Genomic DNA, 15,302 nt, shown 5'->3' on the forward strand with positions numbered 1-15,302 from the left:
AATGAAGTAACAAAAATGTACTCAAGTCGGTGTACTAGTCCTTCTGTTTCAAACCTAGTTTATCCTCCCGATCTCTACATAATCCCTAATTACAAGATTAAACAAATTAACAGGTCCTGGACACTGCCTAGACTCAATGTATATGGCTAAAAAAACAAATACGAAAACTTGAACCGACTACTTCACCTACTATTACAACTTACTATTTATTTACTTACTATTCACATACTATTACGATTTATATACTAAAAAAAAATATATATATATATATTGTTCAAATTTTTAATGTGACACAAGCAGGAAGCTGCCCCTCTCAAACTGAAATGGAATGGAGCCGTAATTAACGCAATTACTAACACCTTAGAAAGATTCTATTGACTGTTTTCACGACTGCTGTGGAAAATAAGTGGTGCACATCAGGAAGTGTCATGAATATGAACGTGAACACACGTAATTCGTGAATACGTTCACGCGTGTCTCGATGAATGTGAAAAGGTAGAAACCCAGCGAGTAGCTGGGCCCTCTGGCTTCCTTCTTCCCCCTTCATGCTGTCCACGGCAAGGAGGAGGAGTTCAACCCCACAAAGTCTGGGAGGAGTCGCCTAACTAGTCTCCACTCTCTCAGTCCCGTCTGGAAGCAACAACAACCGTGGAAGTAACATACCGAGCTAACGGGCTGTTGTTTTCTTTTATTTGTTCTTTCTAAATCCAACAAAGTTGTGTTTCGACACTGCGAGGAGGTTTACAGAATGTTCGAGCGGAGCAAACACTAACCGGTGAGTGTGCAACTTATTTTCACATCACCATTGTCCGGTGCCATCTAATAAACGTAGCGTTTCACGTCGACAAAATAATAATATGGAGGAGTATTCAAAATGTTATCCAATAGAAAGTGTTATTTATTGATTTTATTTGTTTAAATTAGAACTACTGCATTGCTGTAGTAAAACATGATAATCAACGACGTTTGACCAACAAGTGTCCCAGCGCAGATTCAGTTTGAATCGTTCCACACGGCTACTATAAACTTATTTATAGTCTCATAACTCTGTGCCTGTGCTTTCACTTTGTCCACACTCGGATCTTTGGACTATACGTAGCATTTTTTTTTTTGGGGGGGGGGGAAACGTAGTAGTTGAAAAGGGTTTATAAAATTAAGTCATTGTAGTGTGTACTGCAATATGGTGCCCCCCCACCCCCCCCCCCCAAAAAAAACCAAAAACATTATCAGATTGTTAGGTGTTAAAGACTAAGTTGCCCATGGGTGTATGTGATTGTAAATGGTTGTCCTGCGAGTGTCTTATGATTTGTCCAGGACCCTATTTAAGCTGATAAGGAAAATCCCTATAGAAAGCCGATGGATGGATGTTATTCCATTGAAATGTTTAGCTGTAAAGATAACTAACATGTAGCCCACAGTGGTGTCCTTCTCTTTCTGATTTATGGGAGCATTGGCCCAGTCATATTACATGGCCACAAGTTGTATTCGAATGTGATTTAGTCGGTCTCCATTGTTGTTAGGCAGTGTGCTGCTTGCAAAGGGCCCTCAAGCCCCATACTGAGCCAACAAAAGGGCACTGCTCCCTCCCGAGTGAGCTGCCTGACCACAGCAAACAGAGCCAGGAAGAGCTGCCTTATGGCATTTTGCCCCTTCTCACCATGGCAACCCACAACTGTGACAGTCATACCTTTTTGAACCATTCATGGCAAGCAGGATGCAAAAATAAAAGCACTGGCTAATGGTTGGGGAGTAATCTCTTCAAAGGTTCTGCTCGGACGCCAGTAGTGTGTGCTGAGTCACTCTTTTGGGATATTTATGTCCTAATTAGCATCATTAGCAATCACTTTATGAGGCATTGAAGTGGTGGAAATACCGTTTACATCATTTGCACTGGAATTAGACTGAGCCGAACCAGAGTAAGATACTAAACAATGTCTGAGAGGAGGGACAAGCCTCATTGGTTCTCCTTGTTTAATGGATGACAGAGAAATGGTAATCGACTTCCATAATTGTTGTATTTCTTGTGTGTGTGTGCGCTCCCCGTTTTAACTGTGGAAACTATACTTGGTGGGTCAGAAGTTGTGGCACCGTGTTCTTATTTTTGTCTATGCGGTTCACATTTTTGAGGTGAGGAAATGTTATCCACCACACAGAACACGATGTTTGTATTATTTCATTTTTCCTTGTGACAGCGATTGAGTGTGACCTGTAATTTCTTCCTAGTGGAAAGCATGTGATGCTTCTGGTTCTGTTTTTGTGACAGCAGGAGGAGGAGGTCTGCTGACAAATATGTTGACTCGTGACAAAAAAAGAGGGATGTACTATAAGCCATCTTCCTTCGTTGGTGGTCATGGAAATTTGAAACAATGACATCATTACCACATAAACGTTTCTTCGTTTTTTATGTCAGTTCATTTACTGTGAATTATGCATAGTGGTGCAGGCTAATGGATGATGGAAAATAACTTTTCTTCTCTTTTGATGGTCTGTGTGGCCAGCAAGATTTTTTTTGGGATTGTTCCAACGCTTCTGCAGCCTATTAGGAAGTTTGAGCTGCCGTTAATTCTGAAGTCGGCAATGTTTCATGTCTTCTCCCCTCTGCATTTTTCTCCATATATGGCTAGGTGTGCATGTGACTTATCAGGCATGGCTAACATCTGTGCTCGCTGTCACATGGTGGCGTCCTCTAAGGTGGAGGTGGTGCACACATTTTCCAGACTGAATTAACATTAATTCAGTAGGACTAAATGGTTCTAATGCATTGTGCTTTTATGGCTCCCAGGTTCTTTTTGCAAATTTGCAGTGTAGACGGTTGAGTGAGGCTGGTGTGATTGTGACTCGTGTGTTTCTATTTTCTGCTACTGTGGTTTGGATTCTATTTGTCTTGTGTTCATGCACCAGCATCTGGAGAGGTTGCTATAAAAAGAAGCTTAACTAGAGGCTGGTGCTGACAGCATCTTGGCCCAAGACTTGTCATTTAGTAAGTGAAGGTCACCTAAAAGACACATGACTGGCTTTGACCTTAGTTTGTACACAACCAACACAACCCTGATAATACTGTCATGGCTTTTAGTGGCAGTAAAGTAATATTCACATTTTACTTGAAGCATAATTCAAACTTTATTTAAATTTTTTTTGTTGCAGCTGTGTTTTTGGGCCCACACTCACGCATGCGTCCACTTTGAGAGGATTTACTCAGTCAAGATGCGCTTTGTGTATCCGCTGCTGAACAAACAGCAACCTTCTGTCCAAGCTCAGCGGAACAGCGAGGTCTGATCCAGCAGAACAAGGTGCACCGCCCAGTCGTGCTCTCTTAACAGCCTTAAGCCTTTGGGGCAGATTAAAGCACCCTTCAGGGTCACCTGCAAAAAAAGGAGAGTCTGTAAGCTGTGCAAAGAAAATGAAGACTGAACGAGGGTGGCTGCTTCATCCATTTGTCACTTGGTGCAAGATTAAAAGGTTCCAGGTGGACAATTGGAGTTGCTGTATGTGGGGAAATATAGAATAAACATTAAATTATCAAATCTCTCAGTGTCAATTAAAATTTGCACTACTCTCTTGGTGAAGGCATTTTATACTACTCTTTATTGCATCTGTTTGATTGTGCATTTGTACCTAATATTGTGTCCAGTAAGTGTACTGCTACACAACAAGCCTTTACTGTTCTTTTTTTAAAAGGTGCTCATGTCAGTTGCAAGAAAACCAAGTACCTGAAGGAACAATTATGGCTATGATTAATGGAAATGAACAACTATATGGAAATGGGAACAAATGCTGTTTTAATGACTCGCATATGGGAAGTTGATATCTTGCTTGACGTTGATGGAGAACATTGCTTAAGTGAATTATTTGTGTTTCTGATAGCTTTTCCTTTAAAACATGTTTATTCATTCTTTATGGTAAACCAGAAATCTTGTTTATATGGAAATGCCCCTTCTAAGCATCCATTTGGTGGCTTAAAGCTAGCTCAAATGTCGATCACAGTGACAATAGAAATCATGATTGATCCATGCCTCCTTGGTTCAGTCGCCATCAGGTGTCACTAACTATCCTTATTGGAAAGGCAAACACAGATGGTGCGACGGCTAAAGTGCTCACTGCGAGGGTTCCACTTGGCGCTGTGTGTCTTGTATTGTTCCTATGTGATGGATGGTGCAAATTCACATTTACACCACTACGTCCCACCTGCTCATCACTGGGTGGAGATTGGATAGATTAACTTTCCATCTTGAAGATAAAAAATAGGAAGTGTGCACTTTATCTGTGTAACACGTTCACCTCAAATGTATTTGCATAACCTCTTGGCATGAATGATGGTGTTTTGGCCATCTGTTTTCCATCTATCTATTTTCAGGGTCACAGCAGAGACTGTTGTGTAGCTTGTCTCAGCTGACATAATGTGGATGGCGGACTACACCCTGGAATGGTCGTAGGGTGATTGTGAAGGGAGCATTAAGTGGGAAGTGACCCACCCCCCGCTAGTTGAAAGTCAGCCAATACCTTACATCCAACACGGTTGAATTATTTCCACCAAGAGCAAGCAGTTACTATCTTCATATTATCTGTTTGTGTGCATAATTACATAAAAAAATACAAATTTGTGGAGGGGTGGACCTTGGGGCAAGGATTAAATCATTCAATTTAGGTGTGTATCCAGATGAAGTATTTATTTTCCTATTGTTGTTGAGTTTGGCTTTGGTGGAGCTAAAAGGCTAACAACAAACAATTTACAGCGTTGCTCAGTAACATGCAGACCTCCGGCCAGGCCGAATAGTCTTTTTCTTGATTACCACCAAATTGTACAATTTCCTTGATGACCTCCTCATGCACATGGCTCAGTTGAAATTAATAATTCATGAATTATTTTCAAAGAAATAGAAAATGTTGAAAGGAAAAATACTACCATATGTTTTTGTGGAAATAAAGTCTGTTTATGTATGAATACATTGTGTGATATTTCCTTAACCTTTGTTAATGGTTGTTGTAATTGTTAGTGGTCACTAAGAACATTAATTGCTATCTGTGGTAATTCTACCTGTTCAACAGCAGAGGATATCATGTTCTTATTTTTGACGGATCCAAAGTTTTTTTGGAGGCCCTTTGGCAGCGGTTCTTTCAGTACAATATTGAGGAGCCTCATTAGCACTCCTCTCGCAGTCCAGGCCACTCTCCACTTGAGCAGTAGGTGGCTTGATCTCCTAGCCAGATAATCTCTTTTCTTGATTTCTCACTCCCCAAGCTTTGTCATGTTGGTTTAGTCGTTTGGCATCCGGCCAATGTCAACACATTCTGGTTGCGTTAGGTCCCTGGCTATCCTGTATTGACTCTGAACATGCTCAATTAAGTCTCTTTCCTTTTAAAAAAAAAAAAAAAAAAAAAAAGAGGTAAATGTAATCAAAGATCGTGTTTCCTGGAGCGATGCAATCATCAGGCCTTGTTTGGCTGTCAGGCCTCAGCTGTCAGACGGAAGAGGATGTTAGCTCATTGCAAAGAATGTTACGATAACGCTCATCTTTCATCTGTTTTTCCAGTCACCAGGGAGAAAACGGCTGCAGTGTGCATCACATGGGCACCTTGCCTTATATCAGGGGGTGGGAACCTTTTCCCTAAAGTCATCTTGACAGCTATACTAAATGTATGAAAAAATATGATGCAATTATGAAAGCTTTATTTTAATATATTTAGCATTGAGGGTTGAATGTTTTTTTTAGGCTTTTTATAACAGTTCCTCTGAGGTTTTATTTGTTTTTTGAATTGCATGGCGGCCCTGATGAAATTCTTTCAGGCTGTGTATGGCCCATGGGCCGTAGGCTCCCCGCTCCAGCCTTACATAGTGCCCAAACGGTACACGAGGCTTCTTATCTAACACAAACATCCAGCTCCACTGTTTTGCAGGCAGTGCCAAGACATAATCTCTCCTCTGCTATTGCATACGAGCTCTTAGAACCATAGGTGGGCTTCGTCTGGCCAAGTGGGGGGACCCATCTCCCTCAGTGCCTCACTTACACACTGCACCTGCATGGATAAAAAGCGCTAGAAGATGGAATTCATGAAATTTCCATTTGCAATGTTTATGCAGCAATTCTTGTACAAATTCCCTGAGAAAAACATTATGCTGCATAAAAACTTATTCAATTGGATTCAGACCTCTAGGTCATAGCTCAGGTTGTGATTAAGTGGATGGACAACAGCCATTTCTTCAAGCGATTGAAAGTATCAAACACACATGCAGGTATGCTGTCTTTGCAGGCGACACCTAGGCTATTTATGGCATTTGACATTCAACGGTCATTGGAGAAGCTGACTTCTAATTTGTCAGCAGCTCTGTGCTAATGTTATTAAAGGTCCTGTAGCCCAGGGAGTGGACTGCTTTGTTTCCAGGCTGATCTGGTCCTGTTGCTTCTTTCCGGTCACAGCTCCGTTGGTCTTTTTTACAGAGATAATTTGCAATAATTCAATAAGATCCCCGATTTGTCTATCTGCCTGTTTAGTATAGACGACATGAGCTAAAGGATGGAAAATATTTGGTGGCTTTTCCAGATGTTTCTAAGTGTCTACAGCTGAGACTGACTGTGTGGTAAGAGTGGAACACATGACTCACAACTACAAGGGATGTGCAAAATCAGTCTAACAACTCTGTGTGTGTGTGTGTGTGTGTGTGTGTGTGTGTGTGTGTGTGTGTGCGCGTGTGTGCGTGTGTGTGTATATTTGGGGAAATAACTGTGTGTGGATAAATAACGACTGCTGTGGCTCACTTGTGCAGCCTTCCATCTCTCGGAGAAGGAAATGACCCCACACCAGTGTAGCGTAAATGGGTTAAATAAAAATGTAATAAATTTTGTAGAGAAGAATGGGCTGAAAGCGACGCCTGCGTTACTTCCGGTTCAGCGTAATTTGAAATTATAGCGTTATAAATCAAGCTATTTGTAGCTATTAAAAGGGGCACCACGTCACTTTTTATGTGGATAAAATTTAGGAAAAGCGACGTGAGACCTTATCAGTGTCGTAATCTTAAGGTTGCTACAATTTATGAATTTTTGATAAGAGTTGTAGAAGGCCAGAGGTTTCTTTCTTCGAACCCAAACACGTACAACAATGCAGGTAGTGAATCTTATCGAAATTAAGGTAAAGAACACAGAAAAACACAAAACAAAGAAAGTACAGACCAACATTGGCAAAGGAAACTGACTTGTGATGTGAGATTGGTAGAATGAGCGCAATGTTGGACTTTGAGGCAGGCAGGTCTAGCTTCCGAGTGTTCGGCCGGCCCAGTCCGCACCTGGAACATATAATTTGGCGGAAAGGAAGAAGAAAAAGTTAAAAAAAAAAAAAAAGAGCCCAAAAAGTTCCCAGGCGTCTCGGCTTGCAAGACGTTCGGAACGGGCACGTCGTGCCCGCTTCCGTCCCACCGGGGTGAGCTCAGACCCCCAAAAAGGGTAGCTCCGAGCGCATGCAGGATGCTGGGAAGTCGGGGATGGTCCGATGTGTCCTCGTCAATTCGTGGTGAGATGGGCGTCCTGCCTGGGCCAGTCGTCGGCAAGTTGGTCGGGTGAGACGAGCTGACTCAGAGAGCATAGCTCTGGCCTTTTTATGGCCGAAGTGAGCCAAAAGTTTTTTTTTTTTTTTTTTACCCTCCACCCTCCGTCATTTCCCACGTCCTTCAGGACCAATGTTAATTTTCCATTTTGGGATTATTTCGTGGTTTAAAACTAGTGGAATAAAATATAAATTATTGGATTTAAGATAACGAGACCATTTTCCCGCTTTTCATTGTCCTATGCCCATCCTCTTTAATACCTGTAACGAATCTTTCAAATGTTATGTGATTGTTGAGAACGCTACTATTTTCAATGTGGCATTTGTGTGGTGTGGCGTGAAACATTTCATCTGGTTCAGTTGACAACAGATTCGACATCAGACATTCAAGTTTGCAGAATTACAGTCACTAGTGGCGTTCATGTAAAGTTCTTAAAATATTAACTCCCCGTCAAACCCCGCTTGACGCCACGACAGGCACCGACCACCTTTACGGCCACAGCTCTGGTCGGCCTCCTCAGCAATGGAGGCGCGGAACATGGTCCATTCGGACTCGATGTCCCCCGCCTCTCCGGAAATATGAGCCAAGTTCTGTCTGAGGTGAGAGTTGAAACTCCTTCTGACAGGGGATTCTTCCAGACGTTCCCAGCATACCCTCACAATATGTTTGGGCCTGCCACGTCGGACCGGCATCTTTCCCCACCATCGGAGCCAACTCACCACCAGGTGTTGATCAGTTGACGGCTCCGCCCCTCACGCCACCCGAGTGTCCAAGACATGCAGCCGCAAGTCCGATGACACGACCACAAAGTTGATTATCGAACTGCGACCTAGGGTGTCCTGGTGCCAATTTGTCAAAATTTTGGGGGGGGGGGAAATGCGTATTATACACAATAAATTACGGTAACTGATGTTTTCTTTTGAGTTTATTGTCATGTCTTAGAGCTCCTCAGGAATAATTTTGTGTTACTGCGGGGCTCCAGTGGCAAGCCCTGTGGTCTGTGCCTCACCTCCACTTGGAAACTTGTGGTTGCCTTCTTGTGCACTAATAGCAATGTTTTATGGCGCACACATCCACGCTGGTGTGCCTAGTCTTGGACTAATAACAACAATGTAGAGACATGCCGGGATCTGGGTTTTCCTGTCAGTCGAGACGGTTGTTAGGGTTCAAGGGCCCCAGTGAAAGCTGTATTTATGCAGTCATGTTATATTAATGGACTTTCGTATCATGACTCTCGCTGGATTTTCCCTTTCTCTGATTCATATGCTCGCTTACTGAAGAGAGTTCTAGTTTAAAAATGAAAGTCTGATGAATAATCTTTTAGTTTCCATTCTCCCTCATGTGCACCCAAGTGGCATTAGTCAGTGCCAACAAGGAGAAATGTTTTGTCTTAAAATGTTTGCTGCCTGCTTTTTTTTAAAATCCTTCTTTAAAAAAAAAAAAAAAAAAAAAACTTAAACCAGTGATCTTTTTTACCGTCATGCTTTACTCTGTGGCTTTTGGCAAACCATGCTTTATGCTTTGGCCTGCCACTGGGGCCCAGGGCCAAAATATACATACACAGCATGAAAAATACCAGAAGTTGTCTGTAATGCAGTGGTGTATCACAACCAATTTGACGCAGCCTCACACTGTTTCAATTGCTATTTTTTGCCATGATCATCATTGTTGTTCAAGTGCTGTGTGTATCTGTTGGCCCTTCTCGCCTCATGGGACCATTTTTTTTCGAGCACTTTGGATCATTGTGGAGTCAGATAATGTGCGAAATGTCTGACTTTCTCCAGCAACATTCTAGCTTGTCTTTTCCTCCTTGAACCTCTCTGGGTGTGCAGCATGTCCACCAGCAGATTAGAAGGACAGGGGATGGTTTGTAATCAGCCGTTCGCTTTAAGGGTTAAGTATCCATCTCTATTCCCTTCTAAGCCCACCCCTTTTTAGGGGGGGACGGCAGTGAATAAATACCACCCTTGTCCTCTCATAATGGAACAGCTTGACCTCTCATGACCCCTGCCGGTAGTGCATCTGCCTGTCAAATCCCACCAACGGGGTCCTGTGGGACATCACCAGGCTGCCACATCTGGCCCCCGACTGCTAATTCAATCATTTCTGAAATTTATTTCACTGATTAAAAATTAAGGGCTGGTACATTTTTGGGAGGTGTCACAAAAGCTGTAAATTTAGACTGCATTCTTGTTTCTGTCTGTCTGGTGTGAATGATGACTGCATAATGACCAGGACTCTTATTGACATTCTGGTCCCTCTCTGTATGGATGGGATTATAATGAGTTTGGCATAGACCTTCATTTAACCACATCCGTAAAAGTGCCGCACATATGCCCCAGTCTCCGGTGCTGATCTAAGTCATGTCACACACGAAAAAGCTTGTTGTTGTGTTATCAGTACTGTATGTATTGTCCACAATCCTCTGACAAACCCCAGTTGAAGTGAGTAAATGAGATTGTTTTGCAAAGAGTTATCTTTTCATGTCACGTCTCTCACGTGAGTCGAAAAACTGGTTTTGGTGAGAAAACTGCACCCTTTGTTGTTCCATTTATTTTAACGCTGCTAGTTAAACACAACACAGCTTTGTGGAGCACCTGCTACGGATTAGAGGTGATAGCGTGTCCCAGCAAATTTCTTGTGATAATTCCTGCAGTCAAACCCAATCTTTACTCTGGCTGCTTTGACTGTTTTCAGACTGAGCTGTAAAATGCTGAGATTCGATTCAGTTTCCTCTTGTCGGAAAGAAGGATTAATCGACTCTTGGACAAACACCACATGTTCACACTACCAATACACTGGTGCACATGCATCGCCAGGCTAGTGCAGACCAAGCAGCATTATTAGAACCTATTACCCAAGTCTCGGCAATTAAAGTTCTCCATATTTTATCAAGCAACCTCCTGTGTAATCCCATTGAACATAAATTACTGTAAATCAAAGCAGGCAAAACAGAGATGACTCAAATTGGGTTTTATTTGGAGAGACCTTTGATTCAGACCTATTGCAACATGTTGACTCATAAGTTCAGCGTGGCCCCAAGTGGAATGAAATTACAGTGCGAGTTTGTGTGTGTCTCGTAACCAGCTGTCTCGCCAATCGCCGCTGCTCCAGGATGCTCACATTTCTGCCTTATCTGAGTTGTAAACCTATTGACAGGCTTGATAAGTCATACCGTATATGTTGAGTTCAGATTGAAGTCACAATAAAGCCACATTGTTTGATCACAGGAGTGATGATTTCATAAAAGCATCTACTGCTTTCAGCAACACTGTGCTTAGATTGTCAGTTCCTCTCTTCCAGTAGGTAGCTGTTGATGTGAGAGGATGCTACTTTGTGAGGATTTTCAGATCATGGCTGGGAGCTGCAGTTTTTAAGTGGGGTGCTTCCTTATTGGAGGTTGCATTAAATATGTTACCAGGTCAAGATGTTTTCTCACCTGATGGATGTTTATGAAACAGTCCAGACTGTGGTCCTGTATCTATAAGACTCTGGTATAGGTCCACGTCATTATGCTGGGAGCCTGCTGCTTATCACGCCATCTACTGCCAGTTGCCTATCTGGCTGCATTCAGCTCTGACATATTGCTCCTGCTCCATGTAGAGTTGTCCCACAAGTGAGTGGAAGCCTCGCAAAAGATGAGTCATTTAAAATTATAATTTTAATGTAAAAAACATGTTGTCTATGTCTTCGATAAGGTTTGGAATTGGATTGCTACTCTACAGAAATGTCCTAAACTTATAAATTTTGGTGCACATATTGAACTGTGTTAAATAGAAGAAAATGTGAACTAGTCCATGCTACTTTCTGCAACAATTTTCAGAAAGTTGAGGACGACTCCAAGTAAGTCTGCAGTAACAGACGGGGTGCAAGTAATCAGACCACTGTAGTTGATTGGTCGATCAACCATTGAACTGTCACCTCTGTACAAAATGCTTTTTCTCAAGCACTGATTGTCTATCTATAATAAAGTATCCATTCTGTGAAGTGTTTATGATTTGATGAAAAGGCTTTTGACATTAGTATTGGTCTCAAAAGGCTTCGATAATGTCAATGCAGTCACTTGACAGATACTGTACACACATTTAGACCTGCCAGTGTGGTAATGGCCCTTCAAGGCCAGTGAGCTGCAGCCTTTTGCTATTGTGACCTTGACAATGATGAGCAACGCAAGCAGGCAGGCCCAGACTATTTAACTTCCCATAATAGCTTCACAGCGTCATCTTACCTTTCACTCTCTCACTGTGTAAGACTGTGGCACAAGTGACTGATGATAGTGGTGAGCTAGCAACAATCACTTCGACGTGTCAGTTGCCTTTGCTGATGTTACTTAGCTCTTGATTTTCATGGCTTTGTTTTTCCAGGTCATTTGCCTGTGGCCCTCGTCAGATCCTCAGAGATTAATTCCTGTTACGTTTGGCCTGGCTTTGATCTGCACATTGGTCCAAATAGTTCATAAAAGGAGCGCCATGAATGTATGTCTTGCCTTGACCACATCAATAACCTGCCCTCCGGTCTTCAATTTCTTTGTCATGTTCCAGTGATTCACCAGTTCCTGCCTGCATTTCGGGATAAGGTTTTAGCTGGGCTGCAAGCAAAATTGCTTCTAGGGACCTTGGTGTGTGAGCACAAGGGCAAACTCCTGCTGGCGTCACAATTCCTCAAGAATGCAGAGGGAGATTCATTCCTGTCTGGAACACATGATGGATGAGACTCCCCCCAACACACTATACTTTCATACATTCTAAGCATCTGGATGCAGATGTATGGTCCTTGCAAGTGCAATATCTGGTAGCAAAGCAGGTGTTTGTTTTGGGACAAAGCCACACAGGGTTTGGCCTACTAGCCCAGATAGTGCGGTATGCAACAGCCACGTGTCATTTGGGCTGGAAAGACATACCGTTTAGCTCATTACTTCCTCTCTGGGACACTTTAAATGAATGATAGTGTCCAGAATTCTTGCACACTCCCTTGTCTTTTGTCTTTTATTATTATTATTATATGCTTTTCATTAAAGCCCATGCTTTGCCATATTTCCACTAAGCAGTGAATTTCACCTTTCAGTTTTTCCATTGTCCTTTTGAATTTGATATGTCGACCCATCAATGGACTGCACTAAGTTTGTGGTGCATAGTGAACTGAGACCCAAAATAGGTTATCAATGCCTCAATGCATTTTGAGTGTATGTCTTATGACTTTTTCATTCATGTTTGTGAATATTGATTACCATTTATGCACGTGCCTTTCCTGCAACCTAATCCCCACGACTCCATTGTTGCTCTGAAACCTGTGGCGATAGTGTTGGACCCCCAGCAGGTGAATCTCATTGTGCAGAACTGGTCAATGATCTTTGATGGATCATCCTTTAAGAGCTGGGCGCGAGTCTCACCGTAGCATACTACAGTGGCTTTGCTAATGAGTAAGTGAATCTTATTACTCACTCTAGCTCACACTACAGTGTGATAGATGATACTCACAAAGCACTGACACAGTCAATTCCAGTAGAGGAACCCACGTGATCCGAATAGTCACAACATCAGGAAGATGAAATGTGAAATTTTGTTACTGTATTGGTGGAGGATGCAAATTATCCTCTCTGAAGGTTAACAGCTAATATTATTTTCACTTCACTCCATCTGAAACATACTTTTTTCTATCGCTTTATCAGTGAGGAGATATGTAGATATCTGTGCTACAGAAGCTGTGTTTGCATTTTTTCCTTTCTACCTCACCGTTTCTTATCTGACCTTGTGCTTCCATGTTTCATATTCATGGCCTGTCATTCACTCTGTCAATTACATTATCTACCACCTTCATTCCTAGGATTTTCTCCCTGTCTTTTTCAAAGTAGCCCCATGCTCTTGCTTTGGTTCCACTCTAGCGTGAACAATGTGACAGTAGTGTGAAACAACTGAGCTCAGATGTGCTGCTCATCTCTGACTAGAGAATTGTGGGAAATTATAGCAACGCAGCAGGTGCTGGGGGGGTGCTGGGTGGAGAAAAGACTCAACCGGACTCAAACTCTGGACAACACCCGTCCATATAGCTGGGACAGTGAGAAAGTTGGAGTAAGCATGTCATTAATAGTATTTATTAAAGTAATTTAATTGCAATAAAGTAATTTAATCACAGCAAGTTACCACCCATTTTTTGTCAGTTGTAATGTTGATTTGACCTAAACGTATGTCAATGGCCAATCCTTGAATGCCCCCTAGAGGTCATTGATGTTTTAACTTTTGTCTAAAATGCTAGAGAATAATTTGAGCTGGGACGGGCTATATATATACACACACACGTATATATGTGTGTGTGTAGGTATGTGTGTGTGTGTGTATATATATATATATATATGTGTGTGTGTAGGTATATGTGTCTGTGTGTGTGTGTGTGTGTGTGTGTGTGTGTATATGTATATATGTGTATATGTATATATATATGTATATATGTATATATATATATATATATGTATGTGTGTATATATATATATATATATATATATATGTATGTGTGTATATATATATATATATATGTATGTGTGTATATATATATGTATGTGTGTGTATATATATATATATATGTATGTGTGTATATATATATGTATGTGTGTGTATATATATATGTATGTATATATATATGTATGTGTGTATATATATGTGTGTATGTATGCATGCGTGTGTATATTTTTAAAATATTCAATGTTTAGGGTTTGTTTGTTTACATGTATCATATTTATATAAATAAATGATATACATGCACTGTATATACAGTTCCCTCCAAAAGTATTGGAAGGCCAAGATCAGTTCCTTTGTTTTTGTTGTATACTGAAGACATTCGAGTTTCATATCAAAAGATGAATGAGACAAAAGTTCAGAATCCCATCTTTTATTTCATGGTATTTACATCTAGATGTGTTAAACAACTCAGGACAGAGCACCATATGTTTGAAGCCACCCACTTTTAAAGTACAAAACGTATTGGAACGGACATTATTTCATAAAGTCAATAACGTTTCATATTTAGTGGCATAACCCTTACTTGCAATAACTGCATCAAGCCTGCAACCCATTGACTTCACCAGACTGTTGCATTCTTCATTTTAAATGCTTTTACAGGCCTTGACTGCAGTCTCTTTCAGTTCTTGTTTGTTTCTGGGGGTTTCGCCCTTCAGTCTCTTCTTCTGTAGGTAAAATGCATGCTCTATTGGGTTAAGGTCCGGTGATTGACTTGGCTAGTCTAAGACCTTCCACGTTTTCCCCCTGTTGAAGTCCTTTGTTGTGTTGGCAGTGTGTTTTGAGTCATTGTCTTGTTGCATGATGAAGTGTCTCCTGATTAGTTTGGATGCATTTTTCTGTAAATTGCCAGACAAAATGGTTTTGTAGACTTCAGAATACATCCTGCTGTTACCATCATGAGTTACATCATCAATAAAGACGAGTGAGCCCGTTCCAGAAGCAGCCATGCAACCCCAAGCTATGGCATTAACTCCACCATGCTTCACAGGTGAGCTTGTGTGTTTTGGATCATAAGCCGATCCTTTCTTTCTCCATACTTTGGGCTTTCCATCACTTGGGTAGAAGTTCATCTTGGTCTCATCAGTCCATAAAACTTTTGTTCCAAAACCTTTGTGGCTCACCTCTGTACTTTGCAAAATCCAATCTGGCTTTCTCATTCTTTTTGCTGATGATTGGTTTGCATCTTGTGGTATGGCCTGTATATTTCTTCTCTCAAAGTCTTCTTCGAGTAGTGGATTGTGATGCCTTCACCC

General features: G+C 41.6%; 1 protein-coding gene across 11 annotated transcripts in view; it reads left to right on the plus strand.

Moving 5' to 3' along the window:
- The first annotated feature begins 373 nt into the window (after positions 1-373).
- The window catches only part of tiam2a (TIAM Rac1 associated GEF 2a), an 84,523-nt gene continuing 69,594 nt past the window's right edge, over positions 374-15,302 (plus strand). For 6 of the 11 annotated variants that reach the window (XR_009791364.1, XR_009791365.1, XR_009791363.1 and 3 more), the window contains exon 1: positions 374-775. The gene's annotated coding sequence lies outside the window, so the exon portion shown is untranslated. The remainder of the gene's footprint in view (positions 776-15,302) is intronic. The other 5 variants (XM_061794276.1, XM_061794279.1, XM_061794274.1 and 2 more) reach the window with 1 other exon arrangement.

This window comes from Phyllopteryx taeniolatus, chromosome 13 (genome assembly GCF_024500385.1).
Source record: "Phyllopteryx taeniolatus isolate TA_2022b chromosome 13, UOR_Ptae_1.2, whole genome shotgun sequence".
Taxonomy (NCBI): domain Eukaryota; kingdom Metazoa; phylum Chordata; class Actinopteri; order Syngnathiformes; family Syngnathidae; genus Phyllopteryx; species Phyllopteryx taeniolatus.